This window comes from Cibotium barometz, chromosome 22 (assembly GCF_041138505.1).
Source record: "Cibotium barometz isolate CiBa-2024 chromosome 22, ASM4113850v1, whole genome shotgun sequence".
Classification (NCBI taxonomy): domain Eukaryota; kingdom Viridiplantae; phylum Streptophyta; class Polypodiopsida; order Cyatheales; family Cibotiaceae; genus Cibotium; species Cibotium barometz.
Window position 1 is genome coordinate 26157230 of NC_141067.1, and position 24724 is coordinate 26181953.

General features: G+C 48.3%; 1 protein-coding gene across 4 annotated transcripts in view; it reads right to left on the minus strand.

The window, feature by feature from the left end:
- LOC147626456 (Peroxisomal membrane 22 kDa (Mpv17/PMP22) family protein) overlaps positions 1-24724 on the minus strand; it is a 49709-nt gene that overhangs the window by 23750 nt on the left and 1235 nt on the right. The window lies entirely within an intron of this gene.

The following is a 24724-nucleotide window of genomic DNA, read 5'->3' on the forward strand; positions in this document are numbered from 1 at the left end:
CACACCTGCATCTTGTCCAGAGAAAAACACAGGGTCGTGACAGTGGGACCCTGAATCTCACAAGATTGTGAGGAGCAATGATGTGATTTTTCGAGAAGATAGGATGCAAAAACAGCCTATCAATACCATTGGAGTGAGAGGAGTCATTTTTGAGGAGGAAGGACCTCCAGGACAACCACAAAATGCCAATCAAAATGCTGTCCAAAATGGTCAAAATCAGCAGTCACCTCTGGCTTGTAATGCCCCACAAAGCAAGATTAGTTGCAAAGGGGTTCAAGAAGGAAAAGGGAGTTGATTTTGATGAAATCTTTTCTCCTGTAGTCAAGATGACTACATTGAGGACTGTTTTAGCTTTGGTTGCTTGTCAGGACATGGATCTTGTCCAGATGGACGTGAAGACGGCTTTCCTTCATGGAGACCTTCACGAGGATATTTATATGCAGCAACCAGAGGGGTATCAAGTCAAGGGGAAAGAGAGGCTTGTATGCAAATTGCAGGACGTATGCATGGGTGTCCTAGCAACCGCGAGCCTGTGCATCACCTGGTCAGAACCCTCTAGGATCTTCCTTAGGTGTCCTAGCACTTCACTCAGGGACCGCTTCATCAGTCCTCGCCCATCGTACCGGAAGCGCACCATTTTAACTGTACCAAGGCTAGTCAAGACCTCGGCAGGCTTTGTGGCGAGCAACATCCCTTGACGACTCCCCGCCAGTTGTTCCAACGAACCTCCTCTTAGAAAAACATAAGACAAATGCTTCCTCCAGCATTCTGGCGTAAAATAGTCCTTTGAATGAAAAAACAGACGTTCCAATGCAAGTAAAATTCCAGTTTGAGATCGGTTCCAACAACCCTTTTTCCATAATTCCCAGTTTCATAATGAGAATCCTTGATCTCTCATGAGGGTAATCTACCCATCATTTTGTCCATTTGTCGTCCAACTAGTTTCATAATGAGGATCCTTGATCTCTCATGAGAGTAATCTACCCATCATTTTGTCCATTTGTCGTCCAACTAGATTAGTTTCGGTAGTCTATTCTTTGGATTTAGTAACTGGAATTGGTCACGAAGTTTTTGTTTGATTCAGATCGAGAGAAGGACAATTAGGTTTACTCTCCGTCCCTCACGTAGTCTACCAAATTCATTCGATTTAGTTCTACAAGGATTCCCTTCAACTAAATTTAGTGATTTTACCAATTAAAATATCCAAAGATATTCTTTATGCCACATAATTTCTCAACCTTAATTCATTAGGTAGAATTATGGTAGAAATTCATCTTTGACACTAAAATTTAATTCAAATCCATCTTTTCTTAAATATCATAAAAATTCTTTTTTTAACTAAAATATCAATACCTATTTTTTTGAATAAACTTGAAATCCTTCTTTTTCTCATTTCAATGAGTGCAATCCAATTATCATGGGAACTCCTCTTTTACCATAAATTAAATCTACTTAAAAATTACATAAAAATATCCAATAATTTCATTAAGCTAAAAATTCCACTTTTCTCATTTAAACATTTAAATATCCCAGAGAGTGGTATCACAAGTTTGATGCTTTCATGAAAGCACAAGGATTCAGACGGTCTGATCATGATCATTGTCTCTACACTAAGAAGGCAAGAGATGGTAGTCATCTTATACTCATTCTTTATGTGGATGATATGCTTATTGCTGGGAAGTCATCTATTGATATGCTTTGAAAGCAGGACTGCACAAAACCTTCGACATGAAGGATCTTGGTGATGCAAATCACATTCTTGGTATGCGGATTGTGAGGAACAGGTCAAAGGGTTTACTCTATCTTTCACAAAAAGAGTACATTGGCAAAGTCCTGGAGAGGTTCAATATGGAGAAGGGGAAGGCTTTGAGCACACCCTTGCCACCATATTTGAAACTCAGCCAAGAGGACAGCCCTCAGTCAGATGATGAAAGGGCTCAGATGGCCAAGGTTCCTTATGCTTCTGCATGTGGCAGTCTGATGTATGCTATGGTTGCTACTAGACCAGATATTGCTTTTGCAGTGGGAGTGGTCAGTAGGTATATGGCTAACCCCGGTAAGAGGCATTGGGAGGCAATTAAGGGTATATTGAGATACCTTAAGGGGTCTCAAGATGTGTGCATATGCTTTAGCAAGCAAGGTGCAGAACTGCATGGATACACAGATTCAGATTATGCAGGGCATGCAGACAACCGTAAGTCCACCACGGGCTACATGTTTACTTTCACAGGTGGTGCTATTTCATGGATATCCAGGTTGCAGAGATGCACAGCATTGTCTACCACGGATGCAGAGTATATTGCAGCCACTGAGCCTTGCAAGGAGGCCATATGGCTTTCACATCTGGTAAGAGACTTGGGTTTTTCAGGGGATATTCCTTCTTTGCATTGTGATAGCCAGAGTGCTATTATGTTGGCAAAGAATCCGGTCTTTCATCAGAAGACCAAGCACATTGATGTTAAGTACCACTTTATTCGTGAGGTATTGGATGACAAGTTGTTAGAACTTGTCAAGATCCATACTGATGATAACCCTGCGGATCTTTTCACCAAGAACTTGCCAGCAGAGCGGTTTGCACATTGCAGGGCACTGATGGGTGTTGGATAGGCCATGTCTCATGTTTTGGCCTTGTACATTTTATATGTACTTGCTGTAATTTCTGAAATTTTTTTTCCTCCCTTGAGGCACATTGCCTTCACGTGGGAGGTTGTTGGGGTTAAGGCCCTGTGCGGCGTGCCACCTCATGTACACTTTATGTTACAGTTACAGTGTGAACACGGTTCGGAGTGAACACGGTTCACTCCGAACCGGTTCCACCCAAGTGTCTATCCTAATATATTCTTGAGGGTTGTGGTGTGCCCTCTTCTCTCTTGATTCACACCCACGACTCTTGTGTTCTTGTTGTTGCTCTCTTCCACTCGCTTCTTGATCCTTCATGGAGTTTGATGAGCATTTTGTTGCTCTCCGGACAAAGCAACAAGCCAGGTAGTTTGGGAAGGCGGAGTGGAGAATGGAGTTTACAAGCTTTCAGCACTCTCTCTCCCAAGTCCTCAGGTTTGTGATGAGTGGCAGTTGCTCTCATGTTCCCAGATTTGGTCATCATCTCCGCTGTGTATACTGACAGAGAGAGCCGGAAGAGAGAAGTGAATAGGGATCTTGCACAGTACACCACATTGAGCGGGCAACAGGTCCCGCTCCCTTTCAGGAATTTATTTAGGAACAATCCACGGGCACATTGGCCAGGTTTCAATACATTCAATGAATACAATACAAATAGATATGCCGATGTAGGATATTCAAGTTGATGTCGATGTCAAGGCACGAGATCTCTGATGTCGAGCACACCACGGGGATGACCCACGAGTATCTCTCACCGGGCTAGTACCAAATCCAATATCCAATATCCAAATCCAATGAATCCAAGTCCAAATCAAATCCAAAACCAAGTCCTGATCAAGTCCAAGTCCAGATCCATGTCCAAGCTATATGTCTAAGTTCCATGTTCATGTGCAAGTTCATATCCAAGTTCTATGTCCAAGTTCTCCATGTCTATGCTCCATATCCAAGCTCTATGTTCCATATCCAAGCTCTATGTCCAAGTTTAAGTAGTCCAAGTTCCCATGCGTAATCTCCACAACTCCTACAACCTTGTCGATGAAGAAAACCATGGAAAAGCTCTTTCTCACAAGAAAACTGATATAAAACTTGTTTGAATGGTTTTCGAGCGATAAAAACCTCCAAAAAGCAGCTTTTAGGGTTTTTGAAATTTTTAGGGTTTTTGAAATTTTCTGTCTGTACAGTTCATATGACTGTACAGATCCGTACAATCGTATGGAAAGATGATGGCGTGGCACTGCAGTTGATGAAGGCGCTTTAAAATCAACGGGCAACGATGAAAAAAACTCCATGATTTGGTTCATAGATGATGATGAAGAAGATAATCTCCACGCTTCAACGAAGATGGCAACGCGATGAAGAGGTTCTTCTTCAACTTGATGCTCAAGAGAGGCTCATGCTTCTTTTATACTTGAAGAGAGCTCTGCTTTTTGCCAAAAGCTTAACCAATCTTACGAACCTTGTCCCCATGTCTTCTTCCACCTGTATGGTGTCCAGGCATGGATTTCATCATGTGAAATAGAGCTAGGAGGGCCAAATAGTTACACACCGTGGGGGAGGGGGATACGGGATCGAGGTAAGCCACTTTGGGGGGATGGAAGAATCAATGTTGAGGCTAAGTTTGTCCTTGCCTCGTATCCCAACGAGGCTCTTCGTCTGGGCCTCCAGGGGAAGCTACCACTCTTTGAGGGATTGCGTTGGGCCATGCTCAGAGCTCCCTACGATACATGTGGACGGGCACCCGAGCTTGTGACCACTCAGTAACCGAATTAGAGGGTTCCATATCAAGGGCTGTCGAAGGCGCTCGGTCGAAGCTGGGTAGGCGATGAACCAATCCAAAAACCACACGACTTGTGCCAGTTGATCGCGGCAAAAGATCTTGATTGCATCAGCAAATCTCTGGAGATTCCCCACATTTCTTGATAGGTATGTTGATGTGTCATCAGCGAACTTTGGGTTAAGTAGCTTCTCCTAGGTAAGTGCAGCCCGTGTGAACCGGTCTCGTGGGTTGAGAGGAAAATCTTGGTTCCTTGAATCCTAAGGGCTGGACGTCCCCCCTCCGCCTTGATGAGAAGCTGTGCTGGAACCGAGGGGAGGCATCGTTGGTCCCCCCAGTCCTTTCGGGTTGACGGTAACTCCCCTTCCTCTACTTCCGGCCGTGGAACCCCAACAACAATGAAATCAGCAAGGTCGTAAGACTCCAAAACAGATTTCATCATAACCTTCCATATGCCGTAGTTGTTCCCATCAAGCTGACGGTCCACTGGGAACGTGGGGAGTGTAGGGATCTTCACATGCCTCTCAGCCATCTCTAACAAATCTGCCATTGTGGGGATGTAATCTGAAAAAGGGTGGGTGGGTGGGAACAAAGAAGAACTTACACCTGCAAGTGGCTATCCAGCAAATCAGCCCGCCGTCCTCTTGCTTCTCCTCTTCCCGATCAGTCCAAAACAGTCCACCAATCAGCAACGCAACAATCCCCCTCTTGCTCACACAACTCCCAAGAACTATCACGAGCCTTGATGACCAAATCAGGGAACACGAGCAAACGCAATGCAGAAAAACAACACAAGAGAGGGAGAGAGGTAGAGGCCTGTAACTCTGCTCTATATACACAAAGAAGATCCCGAATATAATAATACAATGATGGCAAGGGGCTGTGGGGCCATTTTATATAGCCCCCAAACAACAGTCGGCCTGTTCATAGGCAGCCAACAGGACCAAATACTCCACGACCTGCATAAAGACACCCAGTCGGCCAGAAATGAACAATCGGCCAGCATCATCAGGGTGACCACGACCTGTACCACAGTCGGCTAACACCAGAACTGAAGTCGGGTTCTGCAAGTACAGTCGGCCAAGATAAAGACATCCAGCCACCTCAAGGCTGCCACCCAAGCCATAGAAAAAATGAAAAAAATGGGGGAAAAATACGGAGAGTAGGGAAAAATGAGAACACCACCTACAAGGGCGGGCACACCCACAACAAAGGTCCTGGTGTCTCAGTAAAGACAAGAGATGACTTCTAACACTCTCTCTATATCTTTATCTCTTGGACATGTGGTTGAGTCTATCACACCACGCCCCCCTGGGCTTACACAGTGGCTGGGAGTGTTACCAACATGACATACCTTTAGCAATCCATGCTACAAATGGGAGTTTAGGCCTCCTCACTTACTCTAGAGTCTATCGGACCTCATGGCAGAATCGTCAGAGGAGAGCCCCCTTCCAAGGATCTCAACAGATGTACTCTGTAGAGAGAACGAGTGATTCGTTTCCACGAGCATCGCTGGCACATCAACCCTCCACCGGCCAAGCCAGAGAGGGATTTTGGCGGTTACGGTTATGGAAGGGCCACTCGCTCACACACCTTCAGAGGGATCCAAGAGAGTGGACATGGCAAGATCCCTCTGCCAATCTACTGTTGGGAGATGACGGGAGCGGTGTTTCCCGCAGACTCATAATTCTATACTTGGAGCCAAGTAGATTTCCTTGCTGTTCGGGGTGTCATTTTGTCTTTCAAGAAACAGGTTGGCATGTGCTCTTTTTGAGGTGTATCTGGTATCTACAATACTGGAGTGTCCATGGTTGCATCTTCATCAGCTTACCTGCATAACCCAACATAGGGATCTCTCGGCACTATGCCCACCGGCACTGTGTCGCCACCCAACATTCTGGGGTATCAAGTAGTTTACCAACCCATCACAGACACTACACCCGTACCAGCTCATGTGCCTATCCAAGGATTTGTGCCTCAACCAAGCGTTCCACCTGCGCCGAGTGCCAACCTTATATCCCATCTTATGGAATACCCTCGCCAGGTCCTTCACCTGTGCCGAGTACCAGTGGTTATTCTAGAGTGACACCTAACCCTCTACCCTTCGGATATGGGTACCAGCCATCCTGGACCCCACCATCCTCTTCCCTCCATGTTTCTATCATAGTTACGAGAAACGCTGGAAACGCCCATTTTGGAGAGAGGAAACGTCGTTTCGTGCAATGCTGGGACAGAAACGCGTTTCACTTGCAGAAACGTTTTCGTCCACCGGAAATGGCGAGTTTTCGGCGTTTCTGGCTGGAGAGGAACATTTCCTAGGCCATTAATGAGTCGTTTCGTGGGTCTCAAGCCACGTGGCAGGCAAGCCCAAAAAAAAAACAGCACCTGGACGATGTGATCCCCGACGCCCAACGATAATGAGCAAAAAAGGACTGGACGGGCAAATCAAAGAATAAAAAAAAGCCCTAAATCTTTATCGAGGGTAGGGCCAGGGGTGGATTAAAAAAAGCCCTTCGAATGATTTTTAAAAACACCCTTCGAACGGTGAGCACTTCAATCTTCAAAGATTTTTAAAAAAAACCCCAAATCATTATCGAGCCTGGCGCTCACATGTGGAGATAAAAAATAGCAAAAAGAAATCCTCATTTTTCCACCTGGTTGCGCATAGCAGTGCATAGCCTGTCCAGTGTCGATTCTCTCTTTGAACTTTGAAGTTTCTGTAGCTACTAGCAATCCATTTCTTTCCTTTCTTTCTTCCATTCCCTCTACAGAGAAAGGCACAAGTTTCCCTCTTCCTTTCTTGCAATTTGCTACACACTACACATTGTGCCCATTCTTGTGTTTGCCCTTTTCTTTTCCATCTCCATTCTTGCAGGCATTTCTTTGTCACTCATCATTCATGGCATCTAGGCAGACACATCTTGAGAGAGAGAATGAGAAGGATGTCACCCAGAGTGACTATTGGTGGCAACACGTGGACATTGTTAATAAATATGACTCCAAGAGAGGTGGGGCAAGAAGATTTTGTTGCCGATATTGTGGTCTGGAAAGAGGTGCCTGTCCAAAGTGGGTTGAAGCCCATTTGCTTGCCTTGCCAGGGTTTGGCATAGGTAAATGCAAGAAGATTGCTCCAGTAGATGCACAAAGAATGGAACACGAAGCTTCACTTCTTCCCCCTCCACCAAATACTCGGCGCAAGGAGCATACAATAAGAGCTCCAACTCAGCATTCAACTTCTCATGGAACTCCTGTAAGTGCTACATCTGGCCATCCACCCACTTCTTTGCATACTACATCGTCTCTTGGGAGTGGTGGAAGCTCATTTGATATGCCTACACATGCTCCTCCCAAAGGAAAGGCTAGGCAGTCCACTCTACACACAGCATGGCATCCACAAAGAAAGGCACAGGTTGATATTGCTATAGCACGTTTTTTCTACTCTTGTGGGATCTCTTTTAATGTTGCCCGCTCACCATTCTTCAAAGAGATGGTGGCTGAAATTGCAGCATTTGGTGGTGCATACACTCCACCCTCTTATGATGCCTTGAGGGAGAGATTGCTTGGGAATGAGATAACATCCATCAATGAAGCCATTGCACCTGTAAAGGAGAAATGGAGCACGTATGGGGTCTCTTTAATGGCTGATGGGTGGAGTGATATACGCAGCCATTCATTAGAAGGCGTTCTTGCAGCATGTAGAGGGAATCCACTCTACATAAATTTTACAAAAGCTGGGGTGAGACAAAAAACTGCTCTTGGGCTATGTGAGTTATGGAGTGAGGTTGTTGAGTATGTGGGTCCACAAAATGTGGTTCAATTTGTTTCAAATGGTGAGAGTACCAACAGGGCAGCAGGGGCCTATTGGAGCAGAGGTACCCACACATTACATGGAGTCCATGCATGGCACATTGTCTCAATAACTTGCTTAAAGACATTGGAAAGTTGCATTGGGTGAAGGCCACCATTGACACAAGCAAAGAGGAGGTTTCTTTCATAGCCCGCCACTATTACTCTCTTGCATTATATCGCAAGTTTGCAAAGAAAGAGTTATTGAAGTACTCTGACACCCGCTTTGCATACAGTTTCATGATGCTTCGTCGTCTCTTTCATGTGAGACCAGCCCTAAAGCAGATGATGGCATGCCTTGATCGGGAGTCGTGGCCTACTCATAGGCAAGTACTTGGGTAGCTTTGCTATGCTACTATTACACACGATGAGTTTTGGCCTTCTGTAGAGCATCTCCTAAAGTTATGTTGGCCGATTGTTAAGGTTTTGAAGCATGTGGATGGAGATGTGCCTTACATTGGGAAGATTTATGAGGCCATGGATCGGATGGTTGAGAACATCCGTTTGATAGAGATCGATGCAAATAGAAGACAAGAGTTGGAGAATCTTGCAATGAGTAGATGGAACCAATATGATTCTCCACTACATACAGCTGCCTATGTGCTTGATCCAGAGTTTCAACACAAGGGGAGACAGCAGCAAGCAAACGGTGAGGTGGTACGTGGTTAGAATGCCACTTTGCAAAGGTTGGTTGGTACTCCAGAGGAAAGACGCAAGGTGAAGGATCAGCTTGCAAACTACCGCAACAAAGAGGAAGTGTTTGGATGGAGTGACGCACAACATGACAGGTTGAAAACTGAATTTTAAACCTTTATTTAAATCTATGTCATATGAATCTTTATTTCATGTTTGAAGTGTAATTGTGGTTTTTCAAATTGTCATAGCATAGTGCCCTCTAAGAAACCCCAATAGACTCTGTCGTATGCCTTCTCAAAATCGAGAAGCATCACGACCAAGTCCTCACCGAGAAATCTAGCTCGGGTCGTCGCCTCCCAGAAGGTGAAAATGTTGTCAAGGATACTACGCTCCTTGACGAATCCTGTCTGGGTAGCATGAATCAACTCCCCCAGAAAGGGCTGGATCCTCAAACTCAAGGCCTTTGCTAAGACCTTGTAGACAATATTGAGGATCGTAATAGGTCTCCAATGTCGAATATCATCTGATACTCCCTCCCCCTTGGGGATAAGAAAGATCAAGCTCTCTGAAAAGCTCTGTGGCATCACCCCAGTGTCCAAAACATACTGAAAGCCCCTGCGGAGGCCTGGCCCCAAAAGGTCCCAATAGCGCATAAAAAAGGCAGGCGTCAATCCGTCCTCCCCAGGGCAACTATGGCGCGGAAGGGCCCTCAAGGCCTCAGCAAGCTCAACCTCTGAAAGAGGCTCACCCAGAACTCTACGCATACGATCTGTGACCCTCCTCTGCACATGGGCCCACACAGTCTGTCTGCAAGCATCCCGAGCCTCAGTGGCTAGCTCCGCTGAAAGCAGGTCTCTATAGAACTCAGTGGCAATGGCTCTGATCTCCCCGAGCTCAATGGCTACCGATCCGTCCGGCCTCCCAAGCTGGCGGACTCCTGCTCGAGCATGGCGGGGTCCAGTAATCTCAAAAAACTCCCCAGTCACTCTATCACCAAGCTACGTCCACTAAGAGGCCTGGCGACGATAGTAAAACTCATGTCTCTGCTCCTCTGCCTCTCTAACCTCTTGGCGTGCCTGGCTCAGCTGGGACGCCACCCACTCACATGTAGGCTGCTGCTCCTGAAGGCGCTAAAGCGAAGCAAGGCTACGTCTCAACTGACGCTCCCGCTCGCGAGTCTCTCCCAGCCGTGTCAAGGCTGCAGCGTGCGAAAAAGAGCTGAGCTCGATGAGTCCCTGGGCACACTGGCCTGCTGCATCCTGGTCAGAGCTCTGACTATCATGCCATATCCTCTCAATGTCCTCAGCGAGACTAGGATCTGTAAGTACCCTCTCTAGGATCCTCAACTGCAAGCTGGTCTCCCTTGTCCTCTCCTCAAGTGTCAAAATAGCTAGCGCATGATCTGAAAAAGCGGTGCCACCGAGAATGCCAACAGAGCTCTCTCGCTCCCCTAACCTGTCGCCCACATAGAAGCGATCAATCCATGATAGATTAGTCCCTCCCTACCGACGATCCGACCGAGAGAAACTAAGACTGTCCTGAGAGCGGGAGAAGGCCTCATGCTGCCATGCATCAGTGATCCTCATTGTCATGCAAAATCGCTCCCAAGCTGCAAGCTCCGTGCTGTGCACTGTAACATGACTGCCTCCCACCCTATCGGCCGGGTCCTCAAGCATGTTGAAGTCTCCCCCGACACACCAATGTGCGGCCTCTGGCAATGCATCCGTAACCTCGATCCAGAACTCTGCTCTGGCACTAGCATGGTTGGGCGCATAGACATTGAGCACGCCAAATAGCTCATCATGCGTCCTCAGAATGACATACTGTGCTCTACCAGGCACAATGATCCCGCGATCCACAATGGCCTACCGCCATACATCCGCAATGACCATGCATACTCCTCCCTGCCCACCCAAGGGGCCAAACCCTGCAGACCAAAAGGTGCCCCATCTACCAGGCATCACCGAGCCGTATCTCCGGATCTTGCTCTCACCCAAATGGTGCTCTTGCATCATCAAAATATCAATACTGCCCCCAACCAGGCATCTCTGAAGCTCTTGCCTCAAGCAACCACGATAACGTATATAGTGTGCGCCACCAAGGCCCTGTACATTCCATGAGATGATCCTCATGGATGACCTGCTGAGGTGGATGCTGTCTCAGCCGTACGGCGGGCCTTCGCAAGCAGCTTGGATGGAGAATAGTCCCCATCCGAGCGGCTACGAATCTGCCCACCCGGTGTGCTGCAAGAATCTCGGATCAGGTGCCAGTGGGGCTGTGTCCCATGGCGACTGCCTCCCGCTCAGACAGAGCAACCTCGTGAATGCATACATATCCAGAGTCGCGTGCAAAGTCTGCCACTATGCGAACGACCAAATGTCGAATCCCTGAGGCATCCACACTCCCGGGATCAAAGAAAAAATGTGCCAACTCCCATAGTCGGCCTATCACATCTGTCACCTCCAGATCGCTCACATGGTGAGAAAACTCAACTGCCTGAGTCTTCAAAGTGCTAAGGGCGAGCTCCAGAGTCCACTCCCGGTCGCGAGGGCCACAGAGAGGGAATGAGAAGGCCACCGCTGAATCAAGTGCCTCCTCCCCGCGGGCCGGAGGTATCACTACATGAACTCTGATGGGTGCTGGCTCATGGGGGCCCTCTGCTCCAAAAAGCCGTGTGAAGGAGTAATCAAAAGCCTCCGAGCGCTTTCGAGTGTCGAGACGACTCAACCGACTGCGGATAGAGGATATCCGTGAAGCCCGAATCGGCATGGTAAGTCTCCTCTGCAGTGCTCGAGCAAGGTCGGTGCTCAATGTCCTCCGGACTGCAGGTGAGCACCAGGGGACTGCCAGGGCCTCCCGGGGAGCCGGGGCGAAGGGGGGGGGGGGGGGGATAAGGGGGGGGATAAGGGGGTGGAGAAGGAGCCGCTGTCGAAACCGGAGCGGGAACGGGAGGAGGCGAAGGTGGAAGCGAGGCGGGAGGGGGGGACAGGGGTGGGGGGGGTGGGGGCGAAGGAGGGGATGCTGGCATCTCCTGGTCCTCAATCGACGCTGGGGTCTCCTCCTGGAGGGGAGCAAAGCTGTTCCTCACGGGAACCCAGTGATGCTGAGACTATGGCTACTGCTGCATCGGTCTCTGGGCGTGCTGCTGTGGCTGTCTCCCTCGACGGCGCCCCTGTCCAGGCTGCCACTCCGAGGTCTCTGTGGGCTGAGCAGGTGTCCCGGAGGCTGCCTGCCGAGCCGTATCTGTGGGCGGGCCATCAGGGGCCTGCTGCTGCAGTGAAGGTCGGGGTCTCCTGCGAGGGCACGCCTTGGCCAGGTGGCCGACCTGCCTGCAGATAAAGCACTGGCTCGGGAGCCCCGAGAACTCCACTCTCTGATCAATCCATCCCCCCCTATCCTAGGTAGCTGAATGACCTACGGAAGGGAGAAGATGTCAGGAACCAAAACCCTGACCGAAGGTAGCCCAGCTGCTCTAGCCACCACTGAAGCTGCTGTGGGGCCAGTCTCAAGCACCGAGCCCACCAATGCTCCTAGCCTCGAAAGGAGCGGAAGGTACTCGCGGCGGAGTCCACGGAAGCAAACTGTGACATGGAAAAGGCGCTCTCCTTGCTCAGCCGCTGCTGGGTCAAAGCCATGCTGCCAGGGTCTGAAGAATGCCCGAGCGCCCCTGATGTCAAGGGGACTCATGGCTAGGACCTGGGCCACGCTCTGGGCTGTCTCGAACTCGATCTGGTAGTGACCACGGCCCAGTAGCTGAACGTCCAGGATCTTGCCCACATCTGCAAGAAGGCGAGCCTGGAGAAGATCCCGGATCTCCCGTCTGCTAGGGCGAGTGCCGACTATACCGCAGATGGTGGAATGTGCCTGGAGGCGTTCCACCTCTGCGGCGAGGCTCGCTTGATGGAGGTGTCCTCAGGGGCGGGCGAGGGGGCTACGGAAGAGTCCCTCTGAGGTGGGACGGGAGAGCCTCCATCAGAGTCTGAAGCTATGTCAAAGGCGGAGCGAATGCAGAGAGACCTGCAAGAACCGAGCTGCACACAAAGGGCGGAAGGGGAGAGCGGAAGTTTTTTTTTTTTTTTTTTAACCCAGGGGGTGGAAAAAAAACCAGAAAGAAGGGGAGGGGGGGTAAGGCGGCGAAGAAAGAACCCTAGGGGGGGGGCGGAAGCAGCGCGAAAGGGGGGGTGGGGGGAAAGAGAGGGCTGGCGAAGGGGGGGCCGGGGCGCTGAAGAGGGGAGGGGGGCGCGAAGGCAATGAGCAAGGGGCGGCGGGCGCTTCAGCGCAAGAAAACCAAGCGGAGGGGGGGCGCAAACGCGAGGGCAGGCGGGGGAGGAAGGGCGCGTAGGCGGGAAGGGGGAAGGGCGTGCAGGCAGTAGCGCGAGCAGAGGGGGGGGGGGAGCGGGAGCTTCAGCGAGGTAGCCTTGAAACATTGAAACGCTGAAACACGTTTTGCTGTGTGTGGACAATCTGAATCTGATACCAATGTGATATGCAGCGGAAGTCTTTGTATTGGAAAATCCTGTCACACAAATGCTCACACCGTCTTCTGTATCCTGAGTTTCGTGAGTTTAGCAATCCATTTCAATACTTCAAACTTTAAAGAGATGAGAGAGAGATATATGAGAATTGTACACCAGATTGGGTCCCGAATTACCCACTGAAGGGCCCCCTATCCCGATAACGAGATAGTATTTGCTTTATTTCTTTAGAGAGAATGACTGTGGACTGTAGATAAGCCAAACACAAGATCTCGGAGGATCGGAGATTGGCTGAACTGTACACGGCTGTAGAAACACCTCGATGAACTGATCTCGAGCCTATGCACTCTTCCCAAGGGCATGAGGAAGGGCTGCACACCTGAGGCTGAGAAAAGGAGATGGTGCACTGTTCTAAGCTATGTTAGAATGCTGTAAATGCTTATGAATGCTGTGTAGATGACTGTTGCATGTATGGATGATGCACAAAAGGCGGGGTACTGCTGTAGAACTGATGCAAGACTGAAAACGCAGGCTGTAGGACTGAAACGCAGGGCTATGCTGCTGCTGGACAGAAACGCAGATGTTTAAGGCTGCTGCTGGTCTGTAAACGCAGGCTGACCGTAGGCGGCTGGTTCACATGCAGAAAACGCAGGACTGTATGCTGAATCAGGGGCTGATCTGATGCTGAATGCAGGCGCCTATGGCTGTAGGGACTGCTGAACTGCAGGCGTTGGGAGAACCAGGGCTGGCTGAAGCAAACTCAAGCACTCCAAGGGCTGGATGAGACTAGGCTAGTGCTGAAGGCAAGGGAACTCCTAGGGCTGAGGAGGAAAGCTCTTAGCACACTGAAGACTGAATGAGAAACTAAGCCCTATGCAAGCCTATTTATACTAACTGGAGGTTGGTCAAGTTGGCTGGTCATTTAATAAAGTTTATATTTATAAATGACAATAAATGCTAAATAAATACTATAAAATATGAAAAAAATACCAGATAAATCCTAGTAAATTCCCTAAGGCTTATGGGATGTTCTAAATGATGCACAAGCATATGAATGCATATTATGCAGAATGCAGAGTGCTTTCTGATGCAAACCCTAAGGCTTCTACTGACTCTACATGCATGAATGATTCTCTCCAAGTGGGTTAAGGGACTTGACCGACCGACCGACCGACCGACCTGCTAAGGCTGAGGAATGACCTACGTAGCTCGTGCCTGACTTATCCTGGACTGAGGATGTATAATGGGGTCACGGCGTACGACAAATATCATCCTACTGGGTTCTAATACTGTACAAATGCTGCACTGATGATGATGAGCCATCTTGTCACCATGCACTGAGTGCAGAGTGCATGTGACAATCACCCATGAAGAGGATCTCCTTGGAAGTGCAGATGCGGGTTATGAACCCTGCAAAGTCATCGACAATGCGGGAGCACATTAACAAGCTGCAGGCCCTTCAGCAGGAAGTCCTCCAGGCTGGGAAGGAGATATCATCTGAAGACATGGCCATTACTTTGCTGTCCCACTTGCCTGCTCAGTATTCCGCTTTCTACTCCTCTTTGATTACGAGTGGCAGGCTCACCACCATTACCTGGCAGGAGTTTGTGCCCATGGTCTTGGACCAGGAGGAACGTTTCACGAACCCTCCTCACGGCGGAGGTTCGGAGGCCTTAACTGGCCAACGGTCGAAAGGCCAGAACAACAACAAGGGCAAAGGGAAAGCTTCACCGGATGTGCCCAGTCGTGAGGACTGGTGGGGCATGATGCACTGGCCGACTGCACTCATGGGGCCATATAAATAGGCCCCATAGCCCCCACATTGTATTCATTCAGTTTTTCTCGGGATCTTGTGTATAGAGAAGAGTTATACGCCTCTCTCTCTCCTTCTCTTGTGCTGTCTATTTTCTACACTCTACTTGCTCTTGTGGTCTCAGATTTGGTTATCATTTCCGCTGCGTATTTTGACAGGTGCTACCCCCCTCTTGAGCATCAGGCAATGCTCTAAACCCATGCTTTGCTGAACCTGAATGAGCCGTCGCAAGAGTCAGCTCGAACTCAAAGGCATCAAGATAAAGCTGCAATACCTTAGGTGAATCTGCTAAGTCACCCTCCTCCATCCACTTCGCATCCATCGATGAACAGTTCTTGAACTTCACAAGATAGCGACGGAAAACTTTACCTTGTACCTTTCTTTCCTTATGTACCAGTATCTGCTCGGGAATAAGAACCTCATCAAGTTCCTCTACTTCCATCTGAGACTCATCTGATACATCCACAGGCACCCAAAATCTACTTGCACCCCACCCAAGTGGTAAGCAAAAGTCCCAATGAAGCATAGTAGATCACCACTGCTAAACATAGAAAGAAGCTGCCTTCCGAACCCATGAAGCCTCCATGAAGATACTATTTATGACAAAGTGTCGAAAGCCATAGCCTTCAACCCATCTTTTACACCATAACACTTCAGCTGCTTCTTGTTCCTCGCTGACTACTTCCTGTCCTTGGTGTCTTTTCTCCTGAACCTCATCTTTAGCTTTTGTTCTTCACCTCATATAGGCAATGACTCACAATCCTGCACTGTCTCCTGCACTTCCTTTTCACTGTCCACATGTTGAAGCTTTTAATGTGACAACCACAGGCTCGCCTTCTTTAGAAAGTCCACGATATCTCGGCAGTGGAACCATGTAACCGGCCTTCAGAAATCTGACGGACGGTGAAACAAACACTCGCACACAAAACACTTCATCACCCATGGGAACCTGGAAAAGGAAACAAACAAGGGGAGCTAGAGTGCTCCTGCAAATAGTACAAGGACACCGATTGGCCCCAAAACGCAGTGGCGTTCCTTGCGGTATTTCTTTACTTGATCAAAATTTGAGTACATATTACAACTCATAGAATCCTCTACCAATAGGATCCCTCGAAGCTTTCACCCAGGACTTCCAAATAAGAATTCTCGCTATTACAGCAAAGCATTAGATAGAGAAGACACACCTTTACGACACCTCCCTGCTTGAAAAGGTCTTCTCCATCTCTACCATGGATCCCACAAACCCTTTCCCAAACAATAAAAGGGTTGTACCAAACCACATGTCCTTCTTATAGTGTCAAATCTCCATCGGATCTCCTCGTGGAACGCTCCTGGTACGAAACTCGAAACCTGCAAACAAACAAACAAACAAGAAGGGGATGCAAGCCTGACTCACCTCCCAACCACGACAGTCGTGGGCAAGCCCACAGACTTGGTTGTCCCCACCGAGCCACGAGCTGAGCTAACTAGATAGACATACCGACCAATCTCTACCTCATGACGTCCCATACCGCCACGAAGCTACCCTCACGGGCCTCGAGACTGCTACCGGCCTCGGCTGCATGAAGCAGGTGCACGTCTGCACTAGATCCAGGCTCCAGACCATAGAGCTCTCACAAATCACGCGAGACTCTATATCACTAATGACTAACCTTGGCCACCCTTTTATAGGTTCTTGGCCGGTCATCGAGCGTCCACACTTGGGCACCCGCCCGTCCATACTTAGGTGCCCGCCCATTAGTCTATCCCTAACTCAGCTCGCCAATCAGCCTGCCTAGCTCCAAGCTTCCCCAAACCTCGAAGCTAGTCTTGCGTGCGTGTAGCACACGGTAGATACACACTGTGCACATGACATACTCCCCTTCCTCTAAGAGCTCACTCCTGAGCTCACTAAAAAGCCAGGGTAATCTCTCTGAAGAGTAGTCAATGTCTCCCATGTAGCGTCCTCCTCAACACGATCCTTCCACTTGATCTTGTATTCCGTGATAAGTGTATTACGCAATCTTCTTTCACGAAATCCAAGAATCTTTTCAAGTTCGTTTGTGGAACAAATGTCATATCCTCGACATCTATGATTTCTTGTGGAGTAACTAACTGGTCTGTTCCACCCAGTACTTCCTTAAGTCTACTAATATGAAATACAGGATGAACTTTCACATGAGAAGGCAAATCCAATTCATATGCAACTAAATCAATCTGTCGTGTAATACAAAATGGTCCACAGTATCTAGGGGATAATTTCGGAGATCGACCTGTCCGTAAAGTCTCGGAATCTTTCGAAACTCGCAAATACAGCATCGTTCCTTCAGAGAACTCTCTGGGTAAACGATGTCTATTAGAATAAAATCTGTCTCGTTCTTGAGCACTTCTAATAGATTCCTTCGCAACTTGTAACATTTCTTGCACATCTTGCAAAAAATTACGTGCTGTATCATGCTGAAGTCCTGAGAATCCCACTGTAACAGGTGGTCTAGGTTGAAACCTATACATAAGCATGAAAGGACTAAAACCTGTACTCGTATGCTTAGTACTGTTATATGCAAATTCTAACATAGGAAATAATCCTCCCACGAACTCTGTCTTTTGGATACATATGCTCGAAGCATATCCTCCAAAATTTGATTCACTCTTTGTCTGGCCATCAGATTGAGGATGATTTGAGGAACTCAAATTCAAAGTTGTTTCCAACTTCTCAAAAACAAGTTTCCACAAATCACTTGTAAACTTAGAGTCCCTATTACTAACTATGTCCTGCGGTAACCCGTACAGTCTAAACAATTGCTCGATCAACTATCGTGCTAATTGTGTAGCTGTGATAGTCTTCCGGGTCGGTAAAAATCTAGCCATTTTTGTCAAGCGATCTACCACAACCAAAATAGAATCGTGGCCTTTATGTGTTCTTGGCAATCCGGTAATAAATCCAATCTGGTGTCTATCTAGTATCAACAAGATCAATGAACCATTCTGCTTCTGAGTCAAAGAGGCATCACACTGCTCACAAGGATCAACACTTGTTAAGGTGAAAAACCAAGTCCTGGAAACCTACTGAAGACCATGCAAGGCCTTCTGAAACCTATCAATCACCCCCTCTGAATCCGGAACCACAAAGCCTGGGGTATGCTTCTTCTTCTGCAAGTAATCAACTGCCACCTGCTACCTGGCTTTCCGACAGGTCCTCGTGGAAAGAACATCCTCATCTACAGGAGGTTCTTTGTCCCGAATACTACGAGACATCAGAGCATAAGTAGTTTCCTCTGACTGACGACCACAAGAACTACCAACATCAGTACTGGAGAGTTCCTGCCAACTGCTGCCATCCACTGGCAAGCTATCCACCATCTGGACTCGGAAAGCCTGTACCTGCAGCGTATCCACACTTAAGTGGCCATTACCAGACTACCACTCATCACAAACCAGAGGACCTGGGAGAGAGTGCTGAAAGCTTGTAAACTCCATTCTCTACTCCGCCTTCCCAAACCACCTGGCCTGTTGCTTTGTCCCGGAGAGCAAAATGCTCATCAAACTCCACCCGTACGCCAGTCTTGCAAACCTGATGCACTGACAACAAATGAAAACCAAGTGACGGAACATACAACACCTGGATAGAATGCTTCCCTCCTCTGCCATCGAGAACTATCTCCAACCTGCCCTCACTGTGAACTGGGATAGTGGATGTATCCCCAGTAAGAATGTGACCAGAATACTTGCAAAGATCCTGTAAATCTGAACGGGAAGGAGTCATGTGCCTGGAAGCACCATTGTCTAGAATCCACTCCCGAGTATCCGTTGTTGCGGAGAATCCTCCAATCTCCTCCCTGCCTGAAGAAAATGAAACATCGGTGTCCATCACCTCCAGGTGCACAAAAGCCGAAGTTTTCATGATTGCTGCTGAGGAATCTTCACCTTTCTCAGTCTTCTGCTTGGAACACTTCCTCCAATAGTGGCCTTTCTCGCCACACATTGCAGGTCCTCTCTGCCTTTGGTTTCTTGCGGTCACCGTCGGACTTCTTCTCGGAAGACTTCTCCGAGGAAGCCTTACCTTTGCCCGTGTTACGGCCTTTCGACCGTTGGCCAGTTAAGGCCTCCGAACCTTCACCCTGAGGAGGGTTCATGAATCGTTCCTCCTGGTCCAAGACCATGGGCATAAGCTCCTCCCACGTGATGGTGCTGAGCCTGCCACTGGTAATCAAAGACGAGTAAAATGCTCAGTACTGAGAGGGCAAGTGCGACAGCAACGTTATGGCCATGTCCTCTGACGATATCTCCTTCCTAGCCTGAAGAACTTCCTTCTGAAGAGCCTGCAGCTTGTTAATGTGCTCCCGCATCGTCGATGACTTTGCAGGGCTCATAACCCGCATCTGCACTTCCAAGGAGATCCTCTTCATGGGTGACACCTTGTTATAAAGAGAAGCCAGGTGCTGCTATATGCCTCTAGCCAGCGTCATGTGCTTTACGTGATTAATCACTTGTGGTGTGCAATTGAGGAAAATAAATGACCGGACCCTAGCGTTGACACGATCCCACATCTGTGCATGTGCCTCTCGGTCCTCCTTCATCGACAGCAACTCCCCTTCCTCTGCTTCCGGCCGTGGAACCCCGATAACGATGAAATCGGCAAGGTCATATGACTCCAACACAAACTCCATCATCACCTTCCAGATGCCGTAATTGTTCCCGTCCAACTGACGGTCCACTGGGGAACGTGGGGAGAGTCGGGATCTTCACATACTTCTCAGCTATCTCTAACAAATTTGCCATCGCGGGGAACTAAAAAGGGTGGGTGGGTGGGAAAAAAACTCTAAACCTGCAAGTGGCTGTCCAGCACTTTAGCCCGCCTTCCTCTTGCAACTTCTCTTCCCGAACAGTCCAAACAGTCCACCAATCAGCAACGTAACTATCCCCCTCTTGCTCAGAAAACTCCCAAGATCTATCAAGAGCCTAGGGCTCTGATACCATGTCAAAATACGCAGCGGAAATGATAACCAAACTTGAGACCACAAGAGCAAGTAGAGTGCAGAAAATACACAGCGGAAATGATAACCAAACTTGAGACCACAAGAGCAAGTAGAGTGCAGAAAATAGACAGCACAAGAGGAGAGAGATACGTGTATAACTCTTCTCTATACACAAGATCCCGAGAAATAACTGAATGAGTACAATGTGGGGCAATGGGGCATATTTATATGGCCCCATCATGGGGTCGGCCAGCACTAGTGGCCCTCACGACTGGGCACATCCAGTCGGCCAACAGAGAAAAATACCATGACTCCTCCTGATGAAGTCGGCCAGCTCCTGGTACACATGAGTGCAATCGGCCAGCATCAGAGGCTCCTGCCAGCCTGTGGCAGCCACCCACATCATGGAAAAAATGGAAAAAAAATACGGGGAGCAAGGAAAAATGATAAAACACCTAAACAGGACGGGCACACCCACAACAGAGGCCTTGGTGTCTGATAAAGACAGGAGATGACTTCTAACAAACTTAGCATATAGTCGATTCTGTCTTAAAATAGATAAGACAATCCTGAGGTGTCTAACATGATCCTCAAGAGTACGACTATATATCAAAATATCATCCAGGAACACCACCACAAATTTTCCCAAATGTTCACGAAAAAGATCGTTCATCATTTGCTAGAAAGTGGCTGGAGCATTGGTTAACCCAAAAGGTAATACGAGAAACTCATAATGGCCATACCTAGTCTGAAAGGCGGTTCTTTCGACATGCCTTTCATGAATACGTATCTGGTGATAGCCAGTACGTAAATCTATCTTCGTGAAATATTTTGCTCCTGCTAACCGGTCAATCAAGTCATCTGATCTAGCTGGAGGAACCCAAGGTCATCCAGAGGCACTTTGTTCGTGAACAGTTTGTTGTTGCTGATGACATCTTGCTAGAGTTCTGTTCGACGGAGGACAGTACGGTGGACCTCTTCACGAAGTCGCTATCTCAGGATTTGCTCAGGCGGCACCCCAGCTCCCTATGGTTGGTCTCACAGCCAGGAGCTGAGAGGGGGTGTTAGAAGTCATCTCCTGTCTTTATGTTGACACCATGGCCTTTGTTGTGGGTGTGCCCGCCCTTGTAGGTGTTTTCTCATTTTTCCTCACTCCCCGTATTTTTCCTAATTTTTCTTGGCTTGGGTGGATGCCCAGTGTTGGCAGGAGGGCCCATGAGCTGGCCGACTGATGGTACAGGTCCACGACCCCACAGGCCCAACTGTTGACAGCTGGCCGAATTGCTTTCTTGGCTGGTCGTGGTGGAGGATCAGGGCCTGTCGGCTGCCCTTCTACAGGCCGACTGCATCATTGGGGCCATATAAAATGGCCCCACAGCCCCTTGCCACATTTGTGTATCATATTCGGGATCTTCTTTGTGTATATAGAGCAGAGTTACATGCCTCTATCTCTCTCTCTCTCTCTCTCTTGCGCTTTTTCTGCATTGCGTTTGCTCTTGTGTTTCCAGATTTGGTCATCATCTCCGCTGCGCATTCTGACAACCACCAGGCCCAAAAGGTGGCCCAAAATGGCCCTCTATAACTGCCCAAGAAGGCCCCCAATTAAAAGACCTAAAAAGGTTCAGGCTGGCCAACAGGACCAACCGACTTGGTCCTTTGGGGGGGCCAGCACTATATATAGCTTTCCCTCCTTCCATCAACCAACACATATCATTGGCACTCTACAACCTATGCAACACACCACTCCAACCACCCGGTTGAACATCAATGCATCATATTGATCATCAACGCAACCAACAGCCCCGGCTCTGCCCGCACAGCATTTCACCACTTGCCCCTGCTTCATCATCCAGCAGCAGCGTTTCTACCCCACAACATATCATCACCGCTTTACCTCCTTAGCAGCACTCCACTGAAGCAGCCAGCTCGGCTACACAGCATCCAACTGTTGGCACTTTGCTCCTTGCGCAGCATACAAGTCAGCGCAACACCCTGTACCTACATCAACATCAGACTTCCATTTTGCAGGCCCTGCCCAGCACCTTGCGTTCTTCGCAGCCCTTTACATCACACGGAGTGCCACCACTAACTTCGACGCAAGCCTTCGTCACCAACCGAGCCTCTTGCACCGACTTTGTCCTTGCTTGATCGCCGGTCTACTACTCAGAGTCGCTTCATCAGTGCCTCATACAGAGGCCCTCTTGTATTGGATTACATTCACCATTATACATATACTCATTCATCCATTTCATGCTGGGTTGATTTGCTCTGATCTCTCGCACATCACGTTCTTTCATCCTTTTGCCCTCACACTCCACAATTTCAATTCCGGTCCCCTCACAAGTTCACTGGACTCCAGACTCTTGCCAGCGATGGGAGATTTACAACAGTATTGTTGTGTGGCATATATAGCGAGGTTGTTGCAGCAAGGCCAGTGAGGGCACCCACACTCCACCAACAGAGTCCATTCGGAGCATATGGCTCGACATCATTCACACTCTCCGTGGAGTCTGGACACAAGGGGAAACTCCAGGGTGGCTTTGATCTCATGCGGAAGCGCTATGAGGCCTACCTGCAGACTTGGTGGCACGGCCCGTTTCTCACTATCAATGGTGGTGAGCCCACCTTGCATTATAGACCACCGGTTTGGTTGTTCCCTCCTCCCCGTTGTATGAGGTAGCCCCCTCCCCCTAGAGGGGCCAGCCTAGGGAGGAGAGCACCACCCCCCCTTTTTTCCATTTTGATTATCACTTCCTTTACGGAGACAAGGTTGTACTTGGTGGCCCGTGTGGCTGTTTTTTGGTAACTAATAGAAGGATGTCTTTTCCCGGAAAAAAAAAAAAAGAAAAAGATGCTTGCTTGCATGGCCCCTTATATTTGACCAGGATGGGTGCAAGAAAGGTTTTTTCTCGCACTAAGAATAAGACACTTGATTGCATCTTTTGTTAAAGTGTGATGCCAACAGGTAGGTCGACTAGAAGGCATGGGCACTTTTGGGCAGGTCAGGCAGGCTGCATGTGTAGCAAAGAATCGGGCTGTGAGCAGCAAGCAGCACGTGCATCAAATAAATGGCAGCAGTTGGGTAGACAGCAGGATTGGCCTAGCCAGCCATAGATTACTTATTACGGGGCTTTAGTTAATCAATCAGTCCTATACCAGCCTACCAGCACACAACCCAAAGGAATTCCACCTATAAAGAGGTCGCATCCCCTCCCCACATGATTCATCAGTCAACTTGCCATATTCTCCAGCAGTTGAGCAGCCAAGAGAGGGCCTAGACTGCATGAAGCGCAGATTAGCCAACATTTGGTGAAAGCAAGGCTATTCCATCAACTTGGGTTACTTCTACACTCATTAAAAATATTTTACAATTAGAGAACAATCTTTGTAAATATTATTTCCATTAATACAAGACTAGACTAGTTGCTAGTGTATAAATTGTGTTTGTGGAAGTCTTTTGCTATTTATTTATCTCCATTAATACATTCATAGCCCTACTAGTACTACAATTAGTATCATAGCCTAGGATATCTGCAAAAAAATTCTTTCCAACCTCCTGCATGGGTTGTTTACCTGATTAGGATACAATCCCAAGAACATGGTAGGGTTTGGGAAAGCCTCTTTTGCCTGTTACCACCTTTAAAATTATGGCTTCAGGGGATCAGATGGCAGCCTTGATCCATATGCTAACAAAACAGTTGGCATCTTTAGCCTGCATGTAGGCAAAGCAAATGACGACTCTGGCAGCCATGCTGCAATATTTACAGAGCTAATGGGCTCCAAACTCGGCCTTCAGCATTGCCTAACATTTCCAGCTGGAGGATGATGACCTTGAGCAGAAGGCGGAGCAGCTCGGTCCCTCTGAGTGGCAAGTTGAGCGGCAATCAGTGTGTCATTCCCAACCTTGGAGTTGCTCCCAGCAATAGGAAAGGCAGTAAGGGAGTCGCCATTTGGATGAGCGTCACCAACAGTCCCCTTCGAGGGATCCCTCTCCCCAAAGTAGCCATTCTCTATCCCCAATTTGTCATAGCAGTGTTACAAAGATCCGTGACTCAGCTCTCATGCCATGAGAGGAGCAGAACCAATTGTTGAAGCCGCTTAAACCTCCTAAAAGAGGGATGACGAAGTGATTACAAATTGGGCTTTGGAGAATTCTGCCACCCTTGCTGCAGTAGACAATTCAAATGCTTTTCAGCTCCATCTTGTTTGGACCGTGTTGAGAAGACCTACACTTGTCTGGTGGGAAGATTACATGAAGCACTATGTGCTGAAGAACCAGGACGATTGATGTCCAGCAATCTTGAAGGAATTTACTCCCGTGGATTGCGAAAGCAATGGAAGAATTTCTCACAGAAGAAGGGCATGCAGGCAAACCAAGTACATGGCCTGCTTCCAAAAGCTGCTACTCATGCTCCATGTAACAGTTGAGCTCTCAGACAAGGTAGACAGTTGTCTGGATGGCTTGACGCCCTCTTTTTGCACATGGATATTCATGCGCATCAACCTCAGAGTCTCTTACACACAGAGTTAAGTCCTGCAGAAAGGCAAGGAAATTTCCAAGGAAAACAAAGCTTTTTCACTTGAAACCTTGATTATGTACTTGCTT